Raw genomic sequence first — 13214 nt, forward strand, 5'->3', positions numbered from 1 at the left:
CTCAGATGGCTCCTCACAGCTTTTACTGACCAAAGCAGGATGGAGATTACTTTCCTGAGCACTGACTTTTGGGGAGACTGACCCAGTTGACTTGGAACACGTGTCCCTTCTGGATGTGTCTGATTGCTTCCTTGTGCTTGACTTGACTTGTTCTCTCTCTAGACTTCCCCTAGACACCAATGATCCATACCCGGATTAGATCCCATTTAAGCCCCTGTGGGATTAGTGAGAAATGTTGTGTCCTTTATCTTGCATAGAAACGTGTCAGGTTGCCTCCAGTAAGGGATTTCGTCATTTAGATACATTTGTGACCAGATCTCCTTATTGTAAAAGTACATTTCTGTCTTTTCTGACCAGTAAGTAATCTCTGGGCTTGGTCATTTGAGATTGTGTGAGTCCGTGACCTCCAACAGGCCCTTCGCAGAATGGCTTTAGATCCAAGGATAATCGTCAACCAAGTTGTTTATTGTGCGCGGGGTGCAACAGAATACTGTCGTTATCAGTTCTTTATTTACTGGCTGGTGTTTTTCTGTAAGGATGTGCTTCCTATCATCAACCTGGGATGAGCTCTAGTTCATTATTATTACTAAATACCTTTATTGGGAGCTCTTACAGTTCCCATCACAATTCATACATCCATCATGTCAAGCACATTTGTACGTATGTTGCCATCATCATCTTCAAAGCATGTTCTTTCTGCTTGAGCCCTTGATGGCAGCTCCTCATTTTTCTCTCCCTCCTCCACCCTTTCTCCCTCATGAATCCTTGATAATTTATAAATTATTATTTTCATATCTTCCATTGTCTGCTGTCTCCCTTCACCCACTTTTCTGTTGTTCGTCCCCCTGGGAGGGGGTTATAGATTGAGCCTTGTGATCAATTCCCCCTTGCTCCCCCATCTTCCCCTTCCCCTCCTGGTATCTCTATTCTCATTATTGGTCCTGGGGGGTTTATCTGTCCTGGATTCCCTGTGTTGACGGCTCTGATCTGTAGCAGTGTGCAGTGGTCTAATTCGATTGGTAAGGTAGAATTGGGGTCATGATAGTGCAGGGGGAGGAAGCATTGAAGAACTGGAGGAAAGTTGTATGTTTCATCGGTGCTATACTGCACCCTGACTGACTCATCTCTTCATTGTGACCCTTCTGTGAGGGTTTGTCTAAATGTCTACAGATGGGCTTTGGGTCTTCACACCGTTTCCCCCCTCCTACCCATTCACATTGTTATGATTTTGTTCTGGGTCTTAGATACCTGATACCTGATCCCACTGACACCTCATGATCACACAGGCTGGTGTGCTTCTTCCATGTGGGCTTTGTTGCTTCTGAGCTAGATGGCCGCTTGTTTATCTTCAAGCCTTTAAGACCCCAGATGCTATATCTTTTGATAGTCGGGCACCATCTGCTTTCTTCACCACATTTGCCTATGTACCCACTTTGTCTTCAGCAATCGTGTCGGGAAAGTGGAGCTCTAGTTCTTATATAAAACAAGTGGGGTAACAGTCTTTCCTGGCTTTATCAGTGTTCACCATACCAGGTTGACACATACTAGTTACCTCCAGTGGTAACGAGTGAACTACTTCCTCCTCCCCTCTTCCCACCTCCTCTCTCCTTCAGAAGATGCCATGGACCCACTGGCTTTGATTAATTAAGCTCTTATACTACATTACAGTCAGTCTTCTTTTGGAAGCTTAACTTGTTCCAAATTTGTCTGGTTGGGGGCGGGGGTGTCTCTTCAAAGTGACACATGAGAGAACGACATTATAGAAACAGGTTGAAAACGTCTCTAGTTTTTATTAAGAAGGAGGATGGGCAGACAGAGAAAGGTGAGGGGGAAGGGAGGAGAAGACAGGGAGGGAAAAAAGAAGGAAATGTATTCACAAACACCTTTGCTTTAATTCCAGGAAGTACGCACTCTTTGCAACCCAACACTGTCCGGTGTGAGGACCGGAGGCTCCTCAAGCTGTGCACCAGCTACTGAAAGAGGAAGCTGACCTGTCGGCAATGCTTCCAAGGGGCACCGGATTCCACGAAAGACACAAGCACCGACTAGCCTTCAGAGCGCCCTCCACTGTTCCCAGGGATGACCTGGGAAGGAATTGGGAAAGTGGGAGGGGTTTGGTGGAAGATGTCGCATTTCAGTCTATGTCATTGTGTCTCATGTCTTCAAATCGAATACACGAATCTTTGCTTCTTTAATCAAAGGAATGGAGCCCTAAGCAGTGAGGGCCCCAGGAGAAGAGCTGGAGGAAACCAGCGGAACCAATGGAGAAGACACAAAGCCTTGAGGGGTGGGCAGGCTCTGGGCTGTGCAGTGGAGGAGATCATGGTGCGGGCTCGTCCATGGTCTATGCACCAGAAGGGACCAGATTAGCTGGACTCCGATTTCCCAGGCTAGGAAGTTTGGCTTCCTCCTATTCCTAGTCCCGCCCCCAACAAATCCACTGCATTGAAGAGGAAGGGGTTCTTTAAGCAAGCTGAGCCTCACAGAGATGAAATGAGCTTAGCCAAGAGCCTGCTGGGACATGAGCTGAGACAAGAACTTGGCGGCCCTTCTGTCTCAACAAAGGCCAGCCTGAGGACCACATCCTAAAAACAGGAGGAGGAAGACAGACAGGACAGATACCTCCTGACCAAGCCAAGATCCGTGTCTGCGCACTTGGCTTGGGGCCTGGAAGGAAACAAGAAAAAAAAATCACTAACTTACATAATCTGCTAATTAAGCTAATTGTTGGACAGGCATGATTTGTGAATAGTCATCCAATAGATGCATAATGAGCATAAAAATCGTCACTTCAAATACCCTTGCCCAGCTGGTATAATTACAGGTTCCTGGTTCAGCACCGAAGTTGATATCCCAGGGCACATTGAATTCATCGCCCCGCTCTGCTCACAAGTCGGCCTGGCACTTGGAATTCAGAATGCCGCTCTCTGGGTCTCTTGATCACACAGAGATGGGCATTTCAAAACACCGGGGGACGGTGCTTTTCAGCAAGAGGGCTTTGCTTTCCCTACAGTGGGGAGACATCATTTTAAAAAACGTGTCATGTTGAGGTCCGAAGGTGCCCAACCATCAGAAGGGAAACTGTGTCATATAAACAGCGTCCATCTGAAGACTGCAGAGCAGAAGGCAGGGAGCTTTGGAAATGAACTTGGGGTCTTCTGAGAGCCTTGTTCAGAGGCCCCAGAGCGTGCGTGGGGTGGAGAATTAGGCAGAGAGGGGACCCCTTGAGCTATCCTCAGATAAGAACAGGATACTCTCTAGGTGGCTCGGCCAGTGTTTGCCCATGGGCCCAAGGAAACTGTTGCCATTTATGGGCACCGTGCGACCTGACTTCCATCAGCCATCTTTGCTGAAGGGCTGTCCTTTCGGAATCTAACAGGTCTGAGCAGCCACTGCTTGCTTTGGAGACAAGGTGGGATCGCCGGTCAATGAATGCGGGCAGCCCTATGCTGACCGGAGAATCCAATCAATCGCCAAGCGTTCCAGGAAACAAGTTGTACTCTACGCTCAGATTAGCCTGGTGCGATGAAACAAGTTTGGGTCTTTAAGAAAAGGATTTCTCAGAACGTTGGGACCCTAAGGTGGGTTATGGGGCTCCAAGAAGGAAATACACCGTGCATGGAAACCCAAATGTATTTTCCTGTGGCACGTGCTCCCCTCGGGAGCCTCCCAGGAATCACTTATGGGCCCTGGAGGAATGGTTTCTGGCAGATTTTAAAGCACGAGAGGGCTGGTGGCCTCTGATTTGGGAAACCTTCACTTCTTTCCGAAAGGCTCTGGGGATTTCTGGCTTTTCGGTGAAGAGTCCCTGGGGGCCAGTAAGTCACTCTCCTTCCGATGTGATAGGAAAGCAAGGGACAAAATCAGTCTGCAAGGGAAGGGGTGGTCTCAGTGCAGGAATCAGGCTTTCTTGAACCTGAACCCAGGACTCTACACAGAGCCCCTTAGAGTGTTTTCTTCCTGTCTTGAGCCGTGGCTGTTTCAGCAGTTGCTTTCCAAGGTCATAAGATGGCAGCATGTGTGGTGATAACCCAAGGAGTTTCCACCTGCAGTCTCACTTCTGCACCTGAGCCCCTGAAGAGAAGTCTGCCACTTATCCTTGATTTACTTGACTGTCTTCCATGTCCAGGGCCAATAGCAGGTGGGGTGATCTGAGCACTGATTCTGGCCTGGAGAAGTCAGAGGCCCTGTTTTCTGCCCTCCGACAGCCTTCATTCATCATGCAGGAGCCTGGAGGTCTGGAAGAAAGGGCGCATTCATGCCATGGCCTGCGATAGCTGATTTTCCATAGAGGAAAAACAAGAAACATTTTTCTCCTGTGAGCGTTAGCATTTATCACTATTCTGGCTCTGTTATCAGCTGGGGCTTTTTTATTCCTATGCAATTTTGTGTCTTTCAGTGCCTTGGGATTAGAAAGGAATCACAATGATCCTATCAACCGGGGACAGTGTACACACCAGGGCTCAGGGGGAGGGGGGTGGGCATATGTGGAGTGGGTTGGGTACAAGTTAGGAGACCCAGAGCTGTATCCAATATCTGACCCTAAACAAGTGGGGGTCTTGTGTTTTTGGTTCTGTTTGGTTTTAATCTGAAAAATAGGGTATTCAAATAAGATTTTGAAAATCAAGTGTCTGGTCTCTGATCTGTGTCCAAATTCAAGGGTAAGTAAAAATGTATTGCTAGAAAATTAAAGAAACATTTATCCAGCAAAAATGTGAAGTTATTATTGAAGTTAAGCATATCCCTCCATTAAATCTATGCATTTTGAAGGTGGTGTTTCCATTTCTCTAAACTTCCCTCAAAGAAGTCTGCTCTCTTTAATTCACACCATGGCAAAATTCTAGTTCGGGTACCTTGAGGGACACAGATCGTGTTCTTTTAGAATGTTCTTTGAGTTGGGGGGAACAAAAAGGTGTCTGAAGGGACAAGATCTGGGCTATAGGGTGGATGGGGTATTATTTTTGAGTGAAATTTTCATAGGACAGTCTTTTAATTTCAAAGAATGAATGGGAGCATTGTCATGATGTGTGTGTGTGTGTTTGTGTGTGTGTGTGTGTGTGAGAGAGAGAGAGAGAGAGAGTCCTGGGGGCAAGTTTCCCAGCCTTATTCTCACTGCGTGAGTCCAGGTGGACTAGAGAAACAAATTCACAGACACTTATATGTATATAAGAAAGAGCTTTACACAAAAGAGCAATTGTGTATTTGTGGTATGAGTTGGGGGGCTGGTCCCCACCACTAATCATGAGTTCAGTAAGCACAATTGTACGGTGGAGATATATAAATACTCTATTAAGGTCACTGAGACAGTGAGAGATAGAAGAGACATTGCAATAAGGAGTCAGACACATTACATGGTAGCATGCTCACCTCAGCCCCGCCTGGTAACCCACATGGAGAGAGGGGGAAGGGAAGGAGGACAAGGGGAAAGGGAAACAGGGGAGAGGGAGAGGAGAGGGGAAAGAGAGACCGGCGAGCGAGAGCTCTCTTGCTAACCCAGGCCTATGTACCTTTGGGGGCGTGCAAACCCACTGACTACAGGTAAAACATACGTCACAGGAAGGGGCTGCACTACAGGTTATACAGCAATGAGAGGGGGTGGTCTAGGGACATACACACAATAGGAAGAGGAAGGGTTGGGGGTATACATGTGACAAGATGGGCGGATTCTAGAGTCAGGATGGCAGCTTAACTTTGACCTTTTCTCTGGAACTCCATAGGAACTATTATCAGTAGGGTATAAACCCCCCCTACAGGAACCAAGCTAATGGTTGCAAGCTTCAGGGAGAAGTAAACCATTGTCTCCAACAGCAGGGAGCAGGCCCACCCCTGTGGTGTGGTGAGACAGCAGTCTGGCAGCAACTGCCTTCAGGGAGGGTGTCTAAGCATCTGACCTCCCCCCACATGTATTGAGAAAACTTCCCAGCCCAGTCCAGATCAAGTCCATAAGTCTGACATTAGTCCATATGTCTGATACTAGTCCATAAATTCCTCTTTAGACTTATGCATCACATGCAATGATGCCGAATGCAGGAAGATCACAGGCCAGTGGGGAGAAGGTCTTGTGATCCAGTGGCAGTGGAAGCATCTCAATGCTAGTGTGGATCTCCATGTATCTCCTCCAGCTCTCTGAGTGTCTTAACAACAGGAATGAGAAAGCAGAAATAGTGGGTCTGGCCTCTGATGAGCTATTTATCTCTGTCACACCTACAAATGAGGTCATCAAGCTGTGACCTGATTGACAGGCTAGACTCCATCCCTTTGCTCAAGTTGACAGGAGATGATGTAACTGCCACACTCACCAATGTAGCTTTCCACTTTACAATACTTCCTAATAAGCCCCTGTGATCCTTCTGTGTCCTTTGAGAAAATCTATTAAGATGACCCCCTTTGGAATTCCACAAAAACAGTCACCATAACTTTCTGAGCTGACCTCTGTCCCTTGAATATAATTGGCCCATTGGATTCCCTTGGAGGCCACTGTTTTGATTGGACCTTTTCTTTTCTGTTTTATTTTTGGAAGGCTCTCTAATGAGACCAAGACAAGTGTTTTTGGTTTTTTTTCTTCAGGGGAGAGCGCGAACATAGTCCCCCACTACCACAAATTATGCAGTCGAGTTTCCCACATTTGGGGAAATTGCAGGGGTCAGCACATCCGGAGTGCAGTGGATCAGCCTCGCCCTGGGAAAACCGCCTTCATGATCATGGTATCTCCCTTGCCAGGTAAGTATGACAAGTGTATTATTAAGAGAACTTTTCTGCAGTCATCTACTGATCCCAGAGGCAAGGTCAAATAGGTGTGAAATGGAACACTAGAAGCAATACTTTTTGACTTACCCTATCTAGTATAATGGCATCACACTTTACCACTAGGACTCAGACATGCAATTTTCTTTGCAATGTTGTGTGTGTGTGTGTGTGTGTGTGTGTGCGCATGCACGCACACACACACATTCACATGCTTATACTCCTTGTGTTCTTCAAGTTGAATCATGGTAACCTTATGCACACCTGAATGGAATTTTTCCCAGTCAAGCATCATCCTGATCATTTCCAGCATATTGAGTCCATGCTGTGCCAATCCATCGTACCAAGGTCACCATGACCTTGTTGCACTCTGTTTCACCAAACGTGATGAAATCCTTTACTAATGGATCCCTCCTGACGAGGTGTCCAAAGCTATTGAGTCAGACAATGTTGTGATCCAACACATTTTTATTGACTAGGTTTTGTAAGTGTTACAAATGTGGTATTTTAAATACCAAAGTGAACAAATTTAGTGGAGCTTCCAGACTAAGAAGGAATGGGCTGTCCACTTCAGAAGAATTAGCCGTTGAAAACCCTATGGATATCATGGAAATATTGTCAGTTACTGAAAACCTAATGAAAATAAGCAGAAAACCGTCAGAGAGAGTGATGGAAGACAAGCCCCTCAGGTCAGAAGGCACTCAAAATGTGACCGAGGAAGAGCTGCCCCTCAAAGTAGAGTTGACCATAATGAAACTGATAGGACTTGATGAGGCATGACTCAAAATTACAAGAAACAGCTGCAGACGTCAATTAAAAATTGGAATTTAGAATGTACCAGATTCCTAGTATGAATCAAGGAAAATCGGAGGTCATCAAAGATGAAGTGGCACACATAAAGACCAATAATCTAGGCATAAGTGAACCGAAATGGGCTGGAACTGGCCGTTTTGAGTCAGAAAATGATATGATTTATGATGCCAGGGATGATGTAATCAAGAGGGTAGGGTCTATTCATTGTCAGAAAGGATGTTTCAAGATGTATCCTGAAATACAGTGCTATCTGGTATAGAATTTTATCTACCCGCCTTCAAGGAAACCTAATCAATGTAACTATTGCTCAGATTGATACACCAGCCGCAAAAGCTAGTGATGAAGAAATTGAAGAATTCTACCAATGTTTTCAGTTGGAAATTGATCAAATGTGCGATCAAGATGCATTGATAAGCATTGGTGATTGGAAGGCAGAAGTTGGAAACAAAAAGGAAGGAACAAAAGTTGGAAAATATAGTCTTGGTGATAGACATGAAGTGGGAAATAGCATGATAGAATTTTTCAAGAAGAATGACTTGTTCATAGAAAAATATCTTTTACATGGACTTCTCTAGATGGAATACACAGCAATCAAATTGACTACATCTGTGGGAAGAGAAGATGGAGATGCTCATATCACCAGCTAAAATGAGGCCAGGGGCTGACTGTGAAACAGACCTTCAATTGCTCGTATGTAAGTTCAGGTTGAAGCTGAAGAAAATTAAAACAAGTCCATGAGAGCCACAAGATGACCTTGAGTCTATCCCACCTGAATTTTAAGAGCATTTCAAGACTAGATCTGATGCATTAAACAGTAATGACAGAGACCTGATGCAATGATATCAAGAACATCATTCATGAAGAAGGAAAAGCTCATTAAAAAACGGGAAAGGAAGAGAAAATCCAAGGGATGTCCAAAGAGACTCTGAAACTTGCTCTTAATTGTAGAGTACCTAAGGCAAAGGGAAGAAGTGATGGAGTCAAAGAACTGAACGGCTCAAAAAGACAAAGTAAAACATTATAATGAGATGTGCAGACATGGAGTGAGAAAGGGAAGAACATTTTCAGCATATCTTTAACTGAAAAAACGCAAGAAAAAAAATTCAAGTCTGGGGTTGCAATATTGAAAGATTCATTGGACAAAATATTGAATATATGAAAAGAATGGCATCACTGGACCAAAAAGAGCCAGCGGACATCCAATCGTTTCAAGAGGCAGCATGTGAGCAAGAACCAGTGGTGCCGAAGGAAGAAGTTCAAGTGGCACTGAATGCATTAGCCAAAAGCAAAGCTCCCGGAATCGATTGAAATGTTTCAACAAGGTAATGAAGCACTGGACGTACCCACTAGGCTATGCCAGGAAATTTGGAAGACAGGTACTTGGCCAATTAACTGGAAGAGATCCACACGTGTACCCACTCCAAAGAGGGGGGCCAACAGAATGCCCAAACTATAGAAGGATATCGTGGGTATTGGACACAAGTAAAATTTTATTTAAGATCATCCCAAAATGGTTGCAGCAGCACATTGACAGGGAGATGCCAAAGGTTTAGTTTGACCAGAAGAGGTTGTAGAACAAGAAATATCCCTGCCAATGTCAGTTGGATCTTGGCTGAATGTAAAGAATACCAGAAAGGTGTTTTCTTGTGTTTCATTGATGACACCAAGGCATTTGACTGTATAGACCATAACAAATATGGATAGCCTTGAGAAGAATGGGAATTCCAGAACATTTTGTTGTGTCCATGAGGAGCTTGTAAATGGATCAGGGAATGCAGCTAGTTTAAAATCAGGAAAGGTGTGTGTCAGAGTTGTATCCTCTCACCATACATGTTCGATCTGTATGTTGAACAAATCTTTAGAGAAGCTGGATTATATGAAGAAGAGCATGGCATCAGGATTGGAGGTAGGCTTGTTAACAACCTTTGATATGTAGATGACACAACCTTGCTTGCTGAAAATGAGGAGGACTTGAGACACTTGCTGAAGACCAAGGATTGCAGACTTCAATATGGATTACAACTCAGCGTAAAGAACACCAAGAGCATCACAACTGGGCCAATAGGTAACAATGCAGAAAAGACTGAAGTTGTCGAGGATTTCATCTTACTTGGACCCACAACAATGTTCATTGACGCAGCAGTCAAGAGATCAAGCAACGCATTGCCTTAGGTAAACATGCTGAACAAGACTCTCTAGAATGCTGAGAAGCAAGGATGTTACTCTGAGGTCTAAGGTACCCTGGACCCAAGCCATAGTATTACCAGTTGTCCCATATGCACATGAAAGTTGGACATTGAATAAGGAAGAAAATTTGGACAAGGACCGAAGAAAAGCATTGCATGTGAACTATGGTGTTGTCTTCCCCCAACCCTTAGCTAAGTCCTAGAGAACTGAGAGATTCTGGATTTTGTCTTGGAACTCCAACTAGTTTCCAGACCTCCACCAGTCACTTCCAAATTGGCCTCCATCAGGGTAGTCTTTCTAGTTCCTTAACCAACCACTGTCGTTCTACATCATAGTACAGTAAAGCAATGCACATGCCTCCGAAAAAGGCATTTAGTCCCAGAGAGCTTAGGTATTCTAGGCCTATGGGTCTCTTTATAAAATACGATATCTAGACCATATGTTAGGGCACAAAGCAAGCATTAATGATGATGGCAACATATATACAAATGTGCTTGACACATGGATGGATGGATTGTGATAAGAGCTGTATGAGCCCCCAATAAAATGACATTTTAAAAATCACTGTAATATAGCATATTTTTGGATTACAATGCTCTTAAACTGGATGTTGATAATAGTTAAAACAAGGAAAAATATAAAATGCATGGACAGTGAATAAAACTCTTTAAAAAAATTGTGAGTTACTAGAGGAAATATAAAATGGAATAAAAAGATTCTGATCATCGAACAAGAATGAAAACACAACACACCAAAACCTTTGGGGCAGAGCAAAAACAGTGCTCAGGGGTCAATTAATAGCAACAAACACAGATACATCCAAAAGGAAGAGCCAAAATCAACACCTTCACACTACAACTCTCAAAATAGAAAAAGAGTGGCCCAAATCCCCTAATAGTTAATAAAGAAAGGAAATCACAAAGTTCAGAGCATAAACAAATGAAACAGAAAAATAGCAGGAATCAACAAGACTGGAAGTAGTTTCCTTGAAAGGATTAATAAAATCAACAAACCATTGACTAAATCAACAAGCACTTGTAAGAAACAAAATGACTGACCTTACAATGGAACAAACCGAAAGAACAGGAGAGTAATAGAACACTATGAAGGACTTTACCCAACGAGTTTGAAGACCTGGGAAAAATAGACAAATTTCTAGGAACAAATGGAAAATTTCTAGAATCTTATCATGGAGAATTCCTTTTAAATTGTTTGTAGATTAGGTTTATTTTAATTCATGTATGCCACATTTCATAAAAGTCAATTCAAGTCCTGTTGTTGTTTTAACTTTTTATTGGGAATTGGATGAAGGTTTACCTAGAAGGTAAGTTTTCTATTCAATAATTCATATGTATTTTGTTTCATTTCCTTGATATTTGGTATGTACCCTAGATAAATAAGAGCCATAACATGAATAAATATATGCCCACCATGTTCATCACAGCACCCTTCACTATGGCAAAAGGATGGAAACGTCCCAAGTGCCCACAATGGAAGAATGGATAAATTATGGTACATACGCGTAATGGAATACTATGCAATGCTAAAGAATGACAATGAATGTTTTTGCCTCATAACATACATGAACCTGAAGGATATTGTGCTGAGTGAAATTAATCAATCAAAAAAGGACAAATATTGCATGAGACAACTTGAGTATAAAGTCAAGAAAAGATTTTCAAACTAAAAGAACCACTCTTTGGTGGTTACCAGGATCGAAAGGGAAGAGAGGGTAAGTTCCTGGCTAGGGGGTAGATGCGTGTTGGTTTGGATGAAGGGGAAGACAGAGGTTAGCCCAAAATGATAAAGGAAGGGGGAGACACTGAGAGAAAAATAGTCATTGGATGCAAACTATCTATTTGACTAAACAATGATTGAAATAAACATTTGAAGACTCATAGCAGAAGGAATTGTCACATCATAAAATTCCCAACAACATCAGCAGCAAAAGACCACGTCCAGCTAGTTTCACTGAATAATTCTACCAAGCATTCAGAGAAAAGTTGACACCAATCCTATTCAAACTATTCTTGAACTCAGAAAAGGATGGAACACTACCAACCTCTTTCTGCATCGGCATCGATATGGGTCTCTCCTAGTTGGTTGGTCAGGTAGCTGTCTTCTAAATGTCTTGGCAGTAGACTAGTGAGTACTTCCCACGCCGCATAAAATTTAAAAAACACATTCCAACCATTATTCCACCAATTCCTGGAAGCTTGTTTTACACTAATGAATTCAGTGTAGCTTGGACTTCTTCCTTCAGTACAGGGAAAGAAGAAGGAACAGGCAGCCCTTTGTTGAAAAGTTTATCACCGAAACCCTGATGAATAGCAGTTAAGGACTGTCTAATATGGTGCCAGAAGACGAGTCTCTCAGATTGGAAGCCCTCAAAATACAATTGGGGAGGAACTGCCCCTAAAGTTGAGTCAACCTTCATGCTGTGGATGGAGCTAAGCTTCAAGGACCTCCATGTGCTCATGGGGGATGACTCAACATGAGAAGAAACAGCTGTAAACATCTATTAATAAGTGGAATGTGGAACATAAGAATGGACCTAAGACATTGAAATCTGTCAAAAAGTATATCAAATGCATAAACATTGGAGTCTCACGCATCAGTGAGTTGAAATGAAGTAGTAGTGGCCTTTTGAAGCTCTACAAGGATATTTCAAGATCTATCCTGAAACGCTATGTCGTCAGTGATAGGAATAACACTCACAGGCTTACAAGAAGACCAGTTAATACGCCTACTCTTCAAATTTACCCACCAAAGATGAAGAAATTGAAGAATTCTACCAACTTCCCCAGCCTGAAGTTGATGATACGTGCAATCAAGATGCATTGATAATTACTGGTGATTGGAATAGGAAAATTGAAAACAAAGAGGAAGGCGGTTGGAAGAAATAGATATAGCCTGAGTGCATTCATTGAAGTCACAAAACATTTCATTGGTGGGCAATGGGGGAGGGGAGGTTACACAATACCCAATTAGTTTCTGAAAGAACTATGGGAAATGTATTCAAGTTAAATGATTTAGCAAAACCAAGTTCACAGATACAAATGTTTAAGCTTCAAGGAATCTAAGGTATTATCTGGTTCAGGAACTCCTATTTTACCAACTGAGCTAATTTAAAAAGAAAGAGGAAAAAAATCCTCCTTGTTAACTTGGAATTTTCCTCAAAAAAAAAATCCTCCTTGTTACTTTGGAATTTTCCTCAGGTAGGCATTTTCTTTCTTATGTTAAACAACAACCTTAGTCTGGGGCAGCACAGACACCCAGAACCACACGACTAGCTGCCAAAGGTGCCTCGGGTTGTTTGAGCTCAGAGCATTCTGCAATTGTATTTTCTTATTTAAGCTAAATGTCACTATCTTATTAAAATATCCCTTTAAGTAGATTTGAAGTTGCATTTTAAAATTTTAATCACACAGCCTGGGTTTTTTTAAGAAGTGAGGGTCATGACAAAGGGC

At 43.0% G+C, this 13214-nt stretch overlaps 1 non-coding gene across 1 annotated transcript; it reads right to left on the reverse strand.

Annotated features, from left to right (window-relative positions):
- Window positions 1–6564: 6564 nt before the first annotated feature.
- Window positions 6565–6728, reverse strand: LOC142455938 (U1 spliceosomal RNA). Its single transcript, XR_012786042.1, has one exon. It is a non-coding gene; the product is annotated as a U1 spliceosomal RNA (small nuclear RNA).
- Between the last annotated feature and the right edge of the window lie 6486 nt (window positions 6729–13214).

The sequence above is a fragment of the Tenrec ecaudatus genome, chromosome 8 (assembly GCF_050624435.1).
Source record: "Tenrec ecaudatus isolate mTenEca1 chromosome 8, mTenEca1.hap1, whole genome shotgun sequence".
In the NCBI taxonomy this organism is placed as follows: domain Eukaryota; kingdom Metazoa; phylum Chordata; class Mammalia; order Afrosoricida; family Tenrecidae; genus Tenrec; species Tenrec ecaudatus.